At 32.1% G+C, this 14,850-nt stretch overlaps 1 protein-coding gene across 5 annotated transcripts in view; it reads right to left on the bottom strand.

Annotated features, from left to right (window-relative positions):
• Window positions 1-14,850, bottom strand: part of LOC108967868 (protein sickie) — a 369,021-nt gene that overhangs the window by 112,431 nt on the left and 241,740 nt on the right. The gene's annotated exons all lie outside the window — the stretch shown is intronic.

Below are 14,850 nucleotides of genomic sequence, written 5' to 3'. Positions count from 1 at the left end.
CCATAATTGCCAGTTAGTGTGTCACCTTTCTGCCATATAAGCAAATTAAAACTACAACAAATATACACAAGAATTTATGATTAAATTAGCGTTTGAGAAAATTGCCATAGGCAGGCATATGACAGCGGAGTACGACTTTCTTATATTCTACAAAGAGTTGTCGTCAAAGCACAGGTGACACAGTTTAAATATATACTAAGAACTGCACTAATGTGGTATGTGTGTATGTGTATAGTCTGGTTATACAAATATAAAATGTTTCGTGCTAATTGAAAATCAATAGGCATTTTCTAGCCACTAATAAATACATTGTATTGTGCCAGTTATGAGTGGCTTCAGGCAGAAAGAGGCTTGGCAATAAGAGAAACATTGCATGGCAAATAAATCGATGCGGCATTAGGTGAATATGTGTACACATGAATATAATTAAAAATGTGCTAAACTAATTGATTGTCATTTAATTAAGGAAGGAAGGGCGCTTAAATTGTCGGACCCAACAATTTGTTTATAAAAAATATTAAAAAAAAAAAAAAATAAAAAAAAATATTTCAAGAGAAATTTCCGCTGACAAACAACTATAAATCACATTTAAATATAGTCTTAATTGAAATCATTATATAAATAAGCAGCAGTTATGCATTTCTAATTTTCACATTAAAGCCATAATTGCCTGCGCTGCTTGCTTGAGCAGAAAATTTGCGAATTTATTCTAAACTAAAAGCGACACACACATATGAAAACCAACACGAACAAACTCGAAGCGTTTGGAAAATTTTGTATAACTCAAATTGATGGCATAACCGCGCGAATTCTGCTGTTGTCAGCTTGTTTACAAGGCATCAGCAGCAAATAATAGCGGTAAGCCAGAAGCTGGTGCATGCAACCAATTTCATGGCAGCAATTTTTGGAGCAAAAAGCACTCAAATTAAATTTGCTTACTTAAGCGCAAAAACCAACTATGAATTTCTGTGTGAGTTTATGCAACATTTGCACTTAAAAAGTTGTGCGTTCGAAAGGTCTGCCTGCCATTAATGGTGCAAGTTTCCACTTACCACTCACATACATAAGTATGTATTTCCTTAAAGTGCTATGTTGTGGCTGATTGGGAGTTTGGTTTAACGGTACATGACTTCACTTGATTTATTTTCGACAAGCAATAAATCACAGACTGCGATCTTTGATAGCAATACAATTTTACAAAGTGAGTGTGTGAGTGCAAAAGCAATGTAAGACGGTATGCATGTAACTTAAGCTATCACGCCTCAAAGTATGCAACAAAATATATGTATATTGCAAACCACATATAAATTACATTCTAGAAATTTCAGAGATTTATTTTGTTTATTTCTTAAGTTTGCAATAAAATTAGAATTACAACATTTAAAGTAAGAGTTTAAGACAAAATTAGCCACAGAAGGACCAGTTCATATATTAGTATTTTTATACCCTGAACATGGAAGAAACGTGGGAGACCTTATGAAGTATGGTATGTATATGAATGATCAGCATGACGAGTTGATTCAATTTAGTCATGTCCGTCTTTTTGTACATATATACGCGCACTAGCTCTTGACTTTTTTTTTACATACGGTTTTTACTCTTTAAAAACTGCGTATTTGGCGAAATCTCTGATATCGGATCGGATTGCATATTGCCGCCCTACAAACTGACAAGTTCTTGTATGTAAAGCTCTTCAAGAGCTTTGACATAGATAATTGCCACATAAAATCTCTGTATATATTGTTCAGATCACACTTGCCATTCATAACTGCCATTCAATTTGATAGATCAAAATCCTGGCATTGTATGAAATATTTTTGAGTTGTAGGGACAACCCATGAACCAGACTAGTTACAAACGGTCCAATTCATGTATTATTTTTAAATCTTTTAATTGGCTCTGAAAAGTTCTGAGACGAAATGTCAGCCAATATTGGAAAAATATTTCTCTACCTTGACTAGACCGAAAGTATTGCCATTGTTTCTATACAATTATTTCAGAAATAGTCAAGTAAACATATTTTTGGGTTTCTTAGTATATGTAGGTAGACATGTTACTCACTTACTTTAAGAAAATATTTGCGAAAAACCAGACTCTACATCAATCCAGTTTTGTACATCAATACACCTACCAACATTTTGAAATTTACTCGTATGAAACCTTGCTGTAATTTGGTTCATTTTGAGTGCATTGTGCAAAGTTTATGACTCACTCACTTATATACATATACATATCTATACTCAGTGTACAATTTGTAATTTTTTTCTTTCTACTTTTTTTTTCTTGTACAAATTTATGTTCAAGTTTTACAAATGCAAGCCGCACGAGCACAGTAACAACAAAAGCTCCAAAAATGCATTTCAACTGCAAATTGTAGCGCACAAATTTCGCCGGAAAGCAAACGAGGCATGTTAGTTGCAGAAACATGCAAATTGTTGTTACAAAGAGATTACATACAAATATAAATAAACATGGGATATATACAAACAGAGAAAAATGTAAACCTTTTCTCCTCTAATAGAGAACTTAGTTCAAAATATATAAATCAATTTGTACGTATTATCTGATTTTTTGAGAAGAATAATGTTTATTAGTCACATTAAGGGGTTAAGGGTAGTCAGAGGCACGAAAAAATTAGAATTTTCAGTATTTTTTTTTTTGCTATTAAAACGTGTTATTTTACAAAAGTAGTAATATGGCATTATTATAGAATACGTTGACTTGACGTCACGAAAAATTAAAAAAAAATATATTTAATTTCCAAAGTTATAATTGTTTGTGTTGACCCAGTTCCAAAAAAAGGTACTTGCGGTGACAACAATAAGTCCTAGGAGATTCGTCTAAAATCAATCGCACAAAGAAATTAGTTTTATAACTAGATAATAATTAACAAAATCCGGGAATTATTTTTTCCAAATTTTTGAGAAAAAATCAACAGTTAATTGATCGAAATTTTTGAAAAAATAAAAATCCTTCGATCAGAGCCGAGTATATTATGTCTTCTAAAAGCTGTATAAATTTCATTAAAAGCTACTAAGCGGTTTTCGAGTTACAGTTGTCACCATTTCAAAAACCATAGTTTTGTGAAAAAAATGTTTAAAGTTTCACACTAGCGTTTTGAAGTGCCCGAGCTCTCTTTGTTATTTGCAAATTAGTCAAAAGCTAATTATCGGATAGACGTGAAATTTTCAGATAATATTTTTAAGTTATTTCACTTAACGAAAATACCTACTACCCTTTACTCCTTAATATAAAAGTTAGTTTACTCTAGTTTTTTAGATGAAAAAATTAAAAAAAAAAAACCAAAAACTTGTTAATTTGAATTTTGCAGAGGAATTTTGAGGTCATGTTCAAAAAGAGTTAACACAAAAGTTGAAGATCTTTCTACTACCTAGAACTTTCGATCATAGGGGTAATAGTTTTACCGGAAATCGATATAAACTGTTTTTTACCCTCGCCGACCGCAGAACTCTCGTAAATTAATTTTTTTTTTTGCTGTTTTGGTTTACAACATACTACAATTTTTAGCTTTCAAAAATTATCGACCTTGTTCTATTATCTAATAAAATATAAAATCTAATCACTTAAAAAGACGAAAAAATTACTAATATTTTTAAATATCATTATTTTTATAAATTGGTAAACTTTTTATGCTTAATACTGTAAAACAGTCATATTTATAAAGTAAAACCAATAAGATGACTTAAAACAAAAAATAAAAACTTTCGTTAACGCATGATTTAAAAATATAAGTAATATGGAGCTATGCTTTCACTCAGCATTTTTAACCAAGCTTTCGATGAGCTTTTCGGCAGCTTTGTAAAGGAGGAGTTGCTCCTTAACTCATAGAGTTTATAGCTGATAAAACATTATTTTTAAGTTAAGCGACTACACGGCTTCAAAAACAATACTTGTCTTATTCTAAAATACCTTTCGAAGTTCATCCGAGTATAAGATTAACATTCAAACTTAAAACTTTAAAAGCGTTTTTTTCGAAATTGTGTTCAGAAATTTGATTGTCAAGAACTACTTAACCGATCTTAATGCAATTTAATTATAATTTATAATGGCTCAAGATCTTATAAAGGATCTTTTTGTTCAGTTCTTCTTTATACTGCGGAATTAACAATTTCTAATACACAAAGGACCATAAATCCACCAAAGAACATTCCTTCCGAAAACTCGTAACGCCTACTCATCAAATATTGTCATCGTCCAAGTCGTCGTTCATACATTCTAATCGCCAAATTTTGAATATTTTCTTTTGAAAATTTCGCATACTCTTAAACAATAGGTATATTGTGTATAGTAAACAGTTTGAATCACATATTTAATTCTTTAAATGAAAAAAAAAAAAAAAAAATTGAAAATAGATATTATTTCGCTCGAAAAAACGCATGTAACCCTTTAAGAAGAGCGCAAACTAAAAGCAACCGTTTCAGAACGTCGTTTAACGTTCTGTTTTGTATATCTAATTTTGTCCCCTGTAGTCCATTTCGGTTGTACATCAATATTTCACTTTTTATTTTGAATTTTGCCACTCTTCTGTTAACGTGTTTGACTTATTTGCCAACATTTGCTACAATTATTACTACGAAGTAAATACATAATTTACTGTTGTCAACTGCGCTTTTTTATTTACTGTCACTTTTTTCTATGATATTCCGATCAGAGCTTTTCAGTTGAATGTGTTGTAAAAATTACAAAAGCATACTTTTTTACACACTTATGACTGTATAACTTTCTAAAGCACACAGTGGAAACGGAAACTGGCGTACAGTGCAGGAAACACCGTCAGTTTGCATTAAAAAAAGTTTTCGCGGCAAAAGTGTTAACGCATATCTAATTTTTTTAATCAACCTTCGAATATGAATTTCAGTGCAGGAACGTATTTGCGGCGTTTGAATAACTTTATTTTACTAACAAAGGATATGCTGTAATCTAATGCAATATTAAATCTGCTTTCGACGCTTTTCTGTGGCTAAACTCATTACAGGCAATATTAAAAGCTCATAAGTAATTCAAAAGTGCATATGTACCAAGCAGTTAATCCCATTAAATCTGCTTTAGATAAGTATCTTATGCACTTATACTACTGTACGTTATATATATTTGAAACTACAGTTATTTCAATGACAATGGCATATAAATTTCAAGTTTAATCTGTGACGTAACGCGTATCTACTTAGCCATTTTTATCTAAGCCGCTTTTATTGTCATATAGCTCATATGAAAAAGGGAGTGTAATAAAGCTAGGTTCTGGTGCCACAAAGTGCTTAGGCAATACTTAAGTGAAAATCCGACATGAAAATATATATTTATATAAAATTATACCAAGTGACGTAACCTTATATAAATACATGTTTATACATATATTGCAACTGTTGAATTGCTCGGTACATCTTCAGAGCCCTAAAGTTAATGCGTATTACATTCCACCAGCCTACTTTTGCCACTAATACACATCCACATAAAATTATGTCTCTCAAAATCACCAAAACTGATCGCCTGCCAGTCACGGTGCACTGTGTAGGTTAATAAATTACGTACGAACAATGGCGTACTATTTTAGTCGCATTAAATTTTGTGGCCTTTTGGGTGAACAATTTCAATGAATGAACGAGTGAGTGACTTTTATGCGTCGTTCGTGGCGAAAACACAGGAAAAGTAACTTGAAGTGAACAAAAGCATCAAAGGAAATTACAGATATGTGCAAAATTGTACACACACACATATACATTGTACACATGCGACTGTTGCTAGAGTGTGCTGCAAATCTCTAAGCTAACTACAGCTCGTGTAGACGTGTTTGTGGAGTGTGTTGTAGGTGTGATGCTGTGTAGAAGCTGTAATAAAAGTAATGGATTTTTATGAGTTTAAGTTCAAGGGTGGAAAGATGAGCAGCATACCGTTTTCCTCTCGGTTGACTATGCATAACGTCATCATACACTTTACATACATCTGTGTATCTGTATGTGCATAAATGGTCAAATTGAATGTGTTAGGAGGATCGAGATAAGGCGAGTATGGCGAAAAAAATATTAAATGCAGGATGTATAGAGTGTATTAACAAGTAGCGCAGGTTTAATTGAATATTTCGCCATTTTAACTTGAAATTTGGTAATTATAGGAATACAAGCAGGAAAAACACTCTATTTATGATCTAAAAAGGTATTTAGAAAAGTTATCCAAAAGGGATTTTCTTAAAACTTACAGTTTGGCATAAGGTTATGAAACATTTTTTATGAAAATTTAAAAAATTTACTCCACAAAATCTTAAATTTAAATTTTTAGTCAATATAAAATATGTGAGGATTAATAAGAAATATTAGCTGGCAACTCTAAATCAAATACAATTTTTTTGTTCAAAATAAATTTCATATAACTTTATTATTTAAGTTCCTTAAAAATTTGCCAAGATTAATGACGACTGTAAGTTGGCAACTCTAAATCAAATAAAACTGTATTTTTCATGTTGATTTCAAAGTAAATTCCATACAATTTTCTTATTCTAGATAATTGAAAAAATAAGTCAAGATTAATTATAATCGAAATATCTAAACTTGATATAATCTTAAATTTTATATTATATTATTGGTCAATATAAAATACGTCAAGATTAATGAAAAATGTAAGTTGGTAACTCTAAGTCAAATAAAATTGTGTGATTATTTTTTATTTTCTTTCAAGGAAAACGTTTTTCAATCTTGAACTGTATTATTTTAGGTAATATAAAAAAATGTCAAGATTACTAAGTAAGTTGGAAGCTCTAAGCAAATAAAGTTGTGTTTTTATAATTGTTTGCAAAGTAAGATCGATGAAATCTTAAATTTTGTTATTTTTCTCTAAGTCGAATAAAATTATATTTTTTTTTCAAAATAAATTTCATAATATGTTAAATTTTATTATTTTTGGTCAATAAATAATATGGAATGTTAAGTTTAATATAGACTGCAAGTTGGCAACTCTAATCTAAATAACTTTTTTTGATTTTAACAATAGTTATATATATATATATATAACGAATTTAAATACCTTTTTTATATGGAAATATTTAAGGACTCTTAAATGACTCATAAGCCTAATTATCCACAAAATTTTCAAATTGACTAAATTTAGAACCTTCTGAAGAGCCTTTTAGCATAATATGTTACATATATACTGTTTAACAAATTTACTCAAGCAAGTACACAGCAATTAACTTACATAACTTCCTTAAACACTTGAGTCAGACTTTTTTCATTAAAACCTAACACGCTTCTCATGTCAAAACAATAAAAATTCACATCACTTAATTGCTTGGACGACTCAATTTATGGACTTCCTTCTTTTAGAATATGAATTTCGTCAATTTGCCTTCCACCACAAGCACACACATAAAATACTCATTAAAATCGCATGACTATGTCGAGTAATTTATGGCGGCGATCATGCAAGGGTCACTTCTATTTCCAAAATTTTGCGTTTGAACCAATTGAGCATAAATTATATGTTATATACACAAATGAGGCAATCTTTTGCGTGTGACTCGTTGATTTGGGGGTGTCTTTTTTTTTGAATATTATGTCGTTCTAAGGCGGCGATGATAAAAGGAGCGCTATGCATGCCAAAATGGACAAAGCTATCAAATTTAAAAATATTGTACTTTCTTTCAATTTTGTTGGCTCATTACAATTTTATGTTGTTAAACATATTTTTTAAGTGGCAAAAAATAGCTTTTTTATAGGCTTCAACATGTCTGTTAGGAGAAATTAGAAATTTTAGTATTGTAAAGATACATTAGACTTGAGGAAGCTAGCGAAATTAATGTTAATTGTACATTTATGGTTTACAACAATAACTTATTTATTAATGAAAGCAGAAAAAGAAGAAGACAAGTACTGCTTTTATGAGATAATTATTTAAAAATATTTTCGGTTCCACTGAAGCTATAATACCCTAAATGAATACAAAATATTCCAAAGAAAATCTTTATTTTGATCGGTAATTTTATACGGCAACTGTATGCTATAAAGACTCGATCTAAACTATTTTTGCGCATAATGTACTGTTGGCTTGGGCAGAAATCTATGCCGAATTTCGTGAAGATGTCTCTTTATATAAAAAACTTTTTCATACAAGGACATGATTTTCGTAACAAAGTTTTTATGACAGCTAAACGCTGTGGTGCACCGATTGCGACGGTTTTGAGAAATTAGCAGCTTCTTGGAGAGTAATAGACGTCTGCAAAATTTCAGTTCGATATCTCAAAAACTAAAGAGTTAGTTCGTGTATATACAGACAGATAGACAGTTAGACAGATGGACCTGGCTAAATCGACACTGCTGGTCAAGTTGATTAGTTATATAGTATCTATATATACGTGAATAGTTTATACATAGTGTCTCCAGAGTTTCCTTCTTGGAAAATTGACAGAACCTGCTTAGGGTATAAAAATATAAAGTAATATAAACAAGACATAAAACTTGTTTCGAATAATTGTAAAATGCTTAAGAAAGTGAAAAAAATTATTAAACCTTTTGAAAATATATTACAAAAAAAATCAGAATTTTCTACCAAAAGCGTGCAGATGATATCTCAAGAAAACTTAAATTTAATTTGACATATGTACATAATTTTTAGCTGCCCTTAATGTAAATTTAAGCTAAAGGCTTATATCGGAACACTATGTAGGTTTAAACTATTTATAAAATTTTGTTCAGCAGACACCCACACATACGTAAGTTCATAAGAAATTTCATTAGCCACCCTGAGTGCCAGTTTTCATTTAACCCACAGTATGTCGCCGCACAGTAGCGAAGTGTTTGCAAATAGCTGTTGAGCGCCAAAAATTATGCAAAGAATTTTGTACAGCTCAGTGAAGGTAAAACACGAAGCTTGCGAAAACGACAAAAAGCAATTTCCGAAAGAGAAAAAAAGAAAGCGACAACATACTTTACAAACACAACACGATACACGACAGCTCAACTAAGCGAAAAATTTTAATTAAAAATTACGCTCGTACCTTGCAACAACTTACTTCAAAAGCTTCGTAAATTGCGGCTGAGACGCAGCTGCTAAAGCAATTGCTCGCCACCTTAAACACAACTTAACAACTTTCCTCTTCATTAGCTGCCATTAACTAGCATTATAATAAAGTACACAAGATTATATGGAGCCGGGAAGTGGGTAAAATTGTAGAACACCCACATAAAAACAAACAAGCAACCCTGCAGGAAGAAAAAATAAACAAGCAACAACTACAACGGAGAAAACAGTTAAAGGCAACCACTACAGCAGCAAAGAAAAAATACATACAAACAACAACTACAACAAAAAAAAAAAAAAACAGAGCAAACTGCTTGATGTGCCACGGAGCAAAATTATTGCTGAACCTTATTTCTTTACACAAATAATGTGGAGCCAAGTTGTGTTGTGGACTTAAATTTTACAACACTGGAAAATAAGAACAATAATAATAAAAACGAAAACAACAAAAACGGCAATTAAAGTTCATTAAAGTGCATTGAACCGGCGATTTGGTGAAGACCTAATGTAGGGACGCCAAGGAAGAACATGCGCTGGCTTTAATAATGCTTGGAAAGAGAAAGGGAATGGAATGTAGAATCTGGCAGGACTAACAAATACATGTTTACACACATAGGTGTATTTAGTAGCTCGTAGTACAACAACTTTTACTTTACAACTTTAGTAAAGTGGCGATGTATGTATGTTTATGCATATTATATGTCCTACTCATCCCCATAAACCAAAGTACGGGCGATCACCTGCTGCGCAGCGCCACCATTGGGCCACCTCTTTGCTTGTAAGCTCTACTATATATGTATATTAAAGATGTATGTATATGCCAGCATATAGTAAACTAAATCACACTTAATTTAGCTAGCCAGCCAGTCAAGCGGCTAAGGTGACTATAAAGAGGCGCTGCAGTGGGGTTCAAAGCATTAACTTAAAAGCAATGTCTGATTGCCAGGTGGAGTTCATTGAGTAGCGTTTATGTATATACAAATATGTATATGTTTGTTGGTGTGTACTTATATGGTTGTGTGTACTTATGTATATATGTATATATATGTGCAGCAGTTGACAATTTCGCCATAAAAGCTTGGATAGTTACAGAAGGCGCACGGTTTTTGTTTGGTAATCGAGTAGGATTAGCCATGAATGTATTGGCGGCACACTTTGCACAGCTGATGTACAATAAACACACGCTACATACAAAGTGAGAAAGCAAATACATACGTACAATTCCTTCTCATAGTAGTAGGAAACAAATTGGTACGGGAGGATAAAATAACAAAAATTAAATCAAAAATAACTAACGGGCATTATGAAGTCATTTAGAGGAAAGAGAGGAAGCGTGTTTACAATTTTCAGGGTTAAAAGGCTGTTCTACGATATTCGGCAGAGCTACGAGTCTTATGGAGTAAAGTTATTTAACAAAGTTGTAGGTAATGAAAAGATCTGCAACTTTCGTATTTTTATTTTTTTCACATAATCTCAAAATGTGTGTAAAAAAATCAAAGGAATAAGTTTTGGGTATTTAATTTTTATCCTTTTTTACAACAAATTTTAATTTTTTGACAAAATTTAGGGTGAACTAACCTTTTTACGTCCAAAACACATCATCATGTTTTTTTTTTAAATTTTATTTTCACTTTATTTTGACTTAATTCGGAAAAATACGTTAATTTTTAATCGAAAATATTCAAGACAGAGTACATTTTTTTAAAATCATTAATTTCTAATAGCATGCAATCCCTCTAAACCCTCCAAATCCTTAAAGCGTGCAAAAGTACCACTAGAACTTTCGTTTTCACTCATTGTTAGCCAAAAACTGCATTCCTCAAACTCGTTCTTTCTTTTCTCATATGTGACCTGAAAGCGCCAGCCAATAATCCTTTCGAAGCACGCCTTTTGCAACAATTCACATGCCACTCGTTAGAGAATTTGCTGACTTATTTGTAACAAATCTTGCTCATGTATAAAGCACAAGCACACTGCCTGCCAAAAGTGCACATACGTGTAAGTGAATATGTCAGCTTTACACTTAAGCAGTTAAGTGTGTTTTGTTGCAACAGCTGCTGCCAATACAAAAATAATAACAAACAATACTAGCTTTTTATTTCGCCACACATTTTTTTTTTTTTTGTGGCATTTATAGTCTCCAAGTAAGTAGAGGGTGTCCGCTTGTTGCTGTGAGTTTTGGCATTGCTATATTGTAATTTATTTGCCTCTTCCTTTTTCAAAATTTGGTAAGATGAGCATGTGTATATCATTTGGGAGTCCTTTATACATGTGTACATAATTTGAGTGCTTTAGTTATTAGTATTAGCGTGTCTGTTTGGCAGTTGCTATATTTCTTAGTCGGAGCGGTAGACTTATTTGACAGACAGTGGCCCCGCATACACAAAATTTCACCAAAAACAAAAATGCATAATATAGTAAGGCAAGAAACAACGTTAACTTCTGCTGCACCGTAGCTATAATACCCTTCACAGGTGTATTTCTTATAGCATAAAAGGGTATGAAAATATTTTATTTTGATTTTGATCGGTTGGTTTGTATTTCAGATATATGCTATAATCACCCGATCACTATAATTTTTTCGAATATTTCGCAGTTGCCTCAGATAATAATTTGTGTCGCGTTTCGTGCAGCTATCTCGATAAATAAAAAATGTTTCTTTACAATGCTTGACAGCTATATGTTGATCCGATCGGAAAAACTTCTTCGGATATTGCATCGCTGCTTTAGGCAATAATGTACGTCAAATTTAGGAGAGATATCTTGTCAAGTAAAAAAGATTTTGTACAAGAATTTGATTTGAGTCGATTTGTTTGTTTTGTTTGCTACATGCTGCAGTCGTCCGATTTCGCCGACTCTGATAAATAAGCAGAATCTTGTGGAGAGAAGGATAGCTGAACATTTTTAAGTTGATATGTCAAACATTAAGGAACTAGTTCGCTTAGAGACGAACTATAAATGGACATAACTAAATGACTTTATACATGGTTTTCTAATAACAGTGATATGATTTCTTAAACAAAAAATTATTATTTATTAAATGTAAAATACAATCGATACAATTTTGAAATACCATCGGTACAAATAAGCTCTGAATATAACATCACCTCAAACACATCTTTTGCAGGATCGAATTTGATTAACCCAATTTTTGAATACTTTTTGAAGTGGAATGTTAATGTCGTTCAATATTGACCTATTTGTAGCAATAAAAAACTCTAATAAAATATTTTTTTTTATATGCGAAAAAAGTTGTTGAAAAAATGTATCCGCTTCAACCAAATAATACTTTCTAGTTTATACATAGGTATTATAAAAAGTGAACACTTAGAAGCAGTAAGAAAACTCGTAAGTTCGCATTAGCAGACGCTCCTTTGTTTGCCTTACTTCATACATTTTTCGCTTTCTTTTTCATTTGCTTGGGTTCACTGCAATTCTTTTGCCGATTTTTCCAAATATTACGCTTACTTTTTTACTTTGGTATATTTTTTACTGCTTTTTTCTTCCTCTCTCTTTTTTTATATTTATTTGGAGTTATATTCGCGCCATCGTCAGGGGAGCTGTCAAAGATTTATTATCCTTGCAAGCAGAACTTCCGCTGCTTCCATGCTTTTTGTTTTTTGGTGCGTTCTTTTTCGCTTATATTTCATTTCTTTGCTTTGACTTAGTTTTCTGCAGTCTTTGTTTAACGCACTGTTGCTTACAGTTCGCTGAATATCAAAAATTTATAAATACACATACATATGTTTGTATATTTACATAACGACATAAAAAATGTTACTGTGTATGCTTTCGGTGGCAATTCTTGAATTTTAATATATACTATACATTGATATATATATATATAAATTTGTGTATATTTATTTTTAAGTGCACGAATTTCGTTTTTGAAGTGGTAAAAGAAACTAAAGCACACAGTCCTTGGCATTTATAAATGCCACACGAGTGTTGACTGCAGTTGAAGGATGCTTGAACTCTCGACTGGAAGTCCTGAATATTTTATAAATGCAGAAAATTGTTTCCAAATGCGTAAGTTACATTAAATATAGTATATAGCTACCAATCTAACAAGCAATCAACATATGAATGTAGTCACAACCTAACTCAAGCTCAGATTCAGTAGCATGCAAGCTAACACCTCAAAAATATACTCTTATACGCACATACATATATTTCTGTCTACATGTTCATCAATCTATGATAACGAAATGTATCTTCGATTATACAAACGTGTATTGGTTTTCATCTATGTATTGCATATGTACATAAATGTACTTGTACATAGAGCAGCTAGTTTTCCGGCAAACAATCACACCTGGCACCGCCACTATCAGCTCCACCACTATTAAACTCCAACAACATATATATTTTCACCTTTTTACAGTAATCCTTTATCCTTGCTATCGGTCCAGGGTTGAGTGGCTCCCCTTTTCTCTAATTCCTTCATTTAACCATAACTTCACACACACACACACACACACATTACGCTCGCTTCTTGCACCTTTTATTTATTTAAGCTTTTTAGGTTTTTTCCTTAACTGCTATTTTTTGTTTACTTATCCACTGCAGATGTCATGTCGCCCCGTGAGTGTATGGCGTGTGTGTAGGTTCATCACTTATACATATACGGTACATTTGAATTCATGGCATTTACATGCAAAGCATTTTCACATGCCCATTTGTTTACATTTTCACATTTCTCCGACTTTAATATGCTATAGTTGTGCACACTAATGTAGAGAATGTAGTTGTGTATGCACCTACTCGCCGTTATCTACCCCGCCCCCTCAACATCGGTTTGCTTTTATTTGAGTGCCTAAATTCATGTGAAATTCTATGCATTGTTGCTGCTGTCGTTGCTGTTGACATTGCTATTGGTGTGGTGGTGTTGTTGTTGTTGTCGTGTTTGTCGTTGTCCTTGCGTGTCATTAACCTTTTCGAAATGCATTCGAATTGTCATTTGTGTCACATGAAGCATCGCCGGAATGCAAATTCAGCCAAAGTCCAACATTTGTCCGCTTACATCGAGCACTCTCAACAAAGTACGTAAACAAAATGAAGTGTGCTTTCGGGCGTCAATGGAATTTTTTATAAATTACATTCGGAAATGATTGTAAGTGGTGGGGTTTTTGAGGGTTTTTCAACACTTTGCGGCATTAAATATTTATAGGCGGAGAATTTAAAATGAGAGATAAGAGATATGGAGTAGTTTGGGGTTCAACTATGAATAACAAAAATGGGTATGTATACTGGGGAAGAACATTACTAAATGTTTTGTTTTGGCGGTAAGCTTTTGATAAACAAATGAAAGTATTTTCTAATAGAAATCTGTTACTCTCAAACGGTAGATTTTTTCTAATTTATTTATCTAATCAGTAAACTTCGCACAAGGCAGATTAGAAGGAACGAAGGATTTAAAGTTGCTAAATTTTTTTGTAGATGTATTTTATGTTGTAGATTATATATTAGTGCTTAGAAAACCTGAAAACCAAATTTTTAGCAAGAGAATTTGTAAGGATTTACAGAGCTCTTAGATAGCTCTTTTCTAGACTAAATGTAGAAGCTGAACTAAAACATGAGTTTCAAAAAGTCTGAAAAGCCATGTAAGGAGTCCCAGTTTTAGCGATCGAGTAAGAGTATATCGGAAGATTGTGGTTTCCTAACGTTTGCTAAATAATTGACTAAATGATTGATGTCTGAGTAATATAATGAAAAGACGCGAAAAAATACAAATTTAAGGAATATAGTGGAATTATTATATGACTATATTTTTACACACCAAAAAAGTACAATTAAAAGTTTCAAAGAATTATTTTGGGGAAA

Source organism: Bactrocera latifrons, unplaced genomic scaffold (genome assembly GCF_001853355.1).
Source record: "Bactrocera latifrons isolate USDA-ARS-PBARC rearing strain unplaced genomic scaffold, ASM185335v1 scaffold_2, whole genome shotgun sequence".
Taxonomy (NCBI): Eukaryota; Metazoa; Arthropoda; class Insecta; order Diptera; family Tephritidae; genus Bactrocera; species Bactrocera latifrons.
Note: the sequence above shows the minus strand (reverse complement) of the source record. Positions and strands in the feature narration are given on the sequence as shown.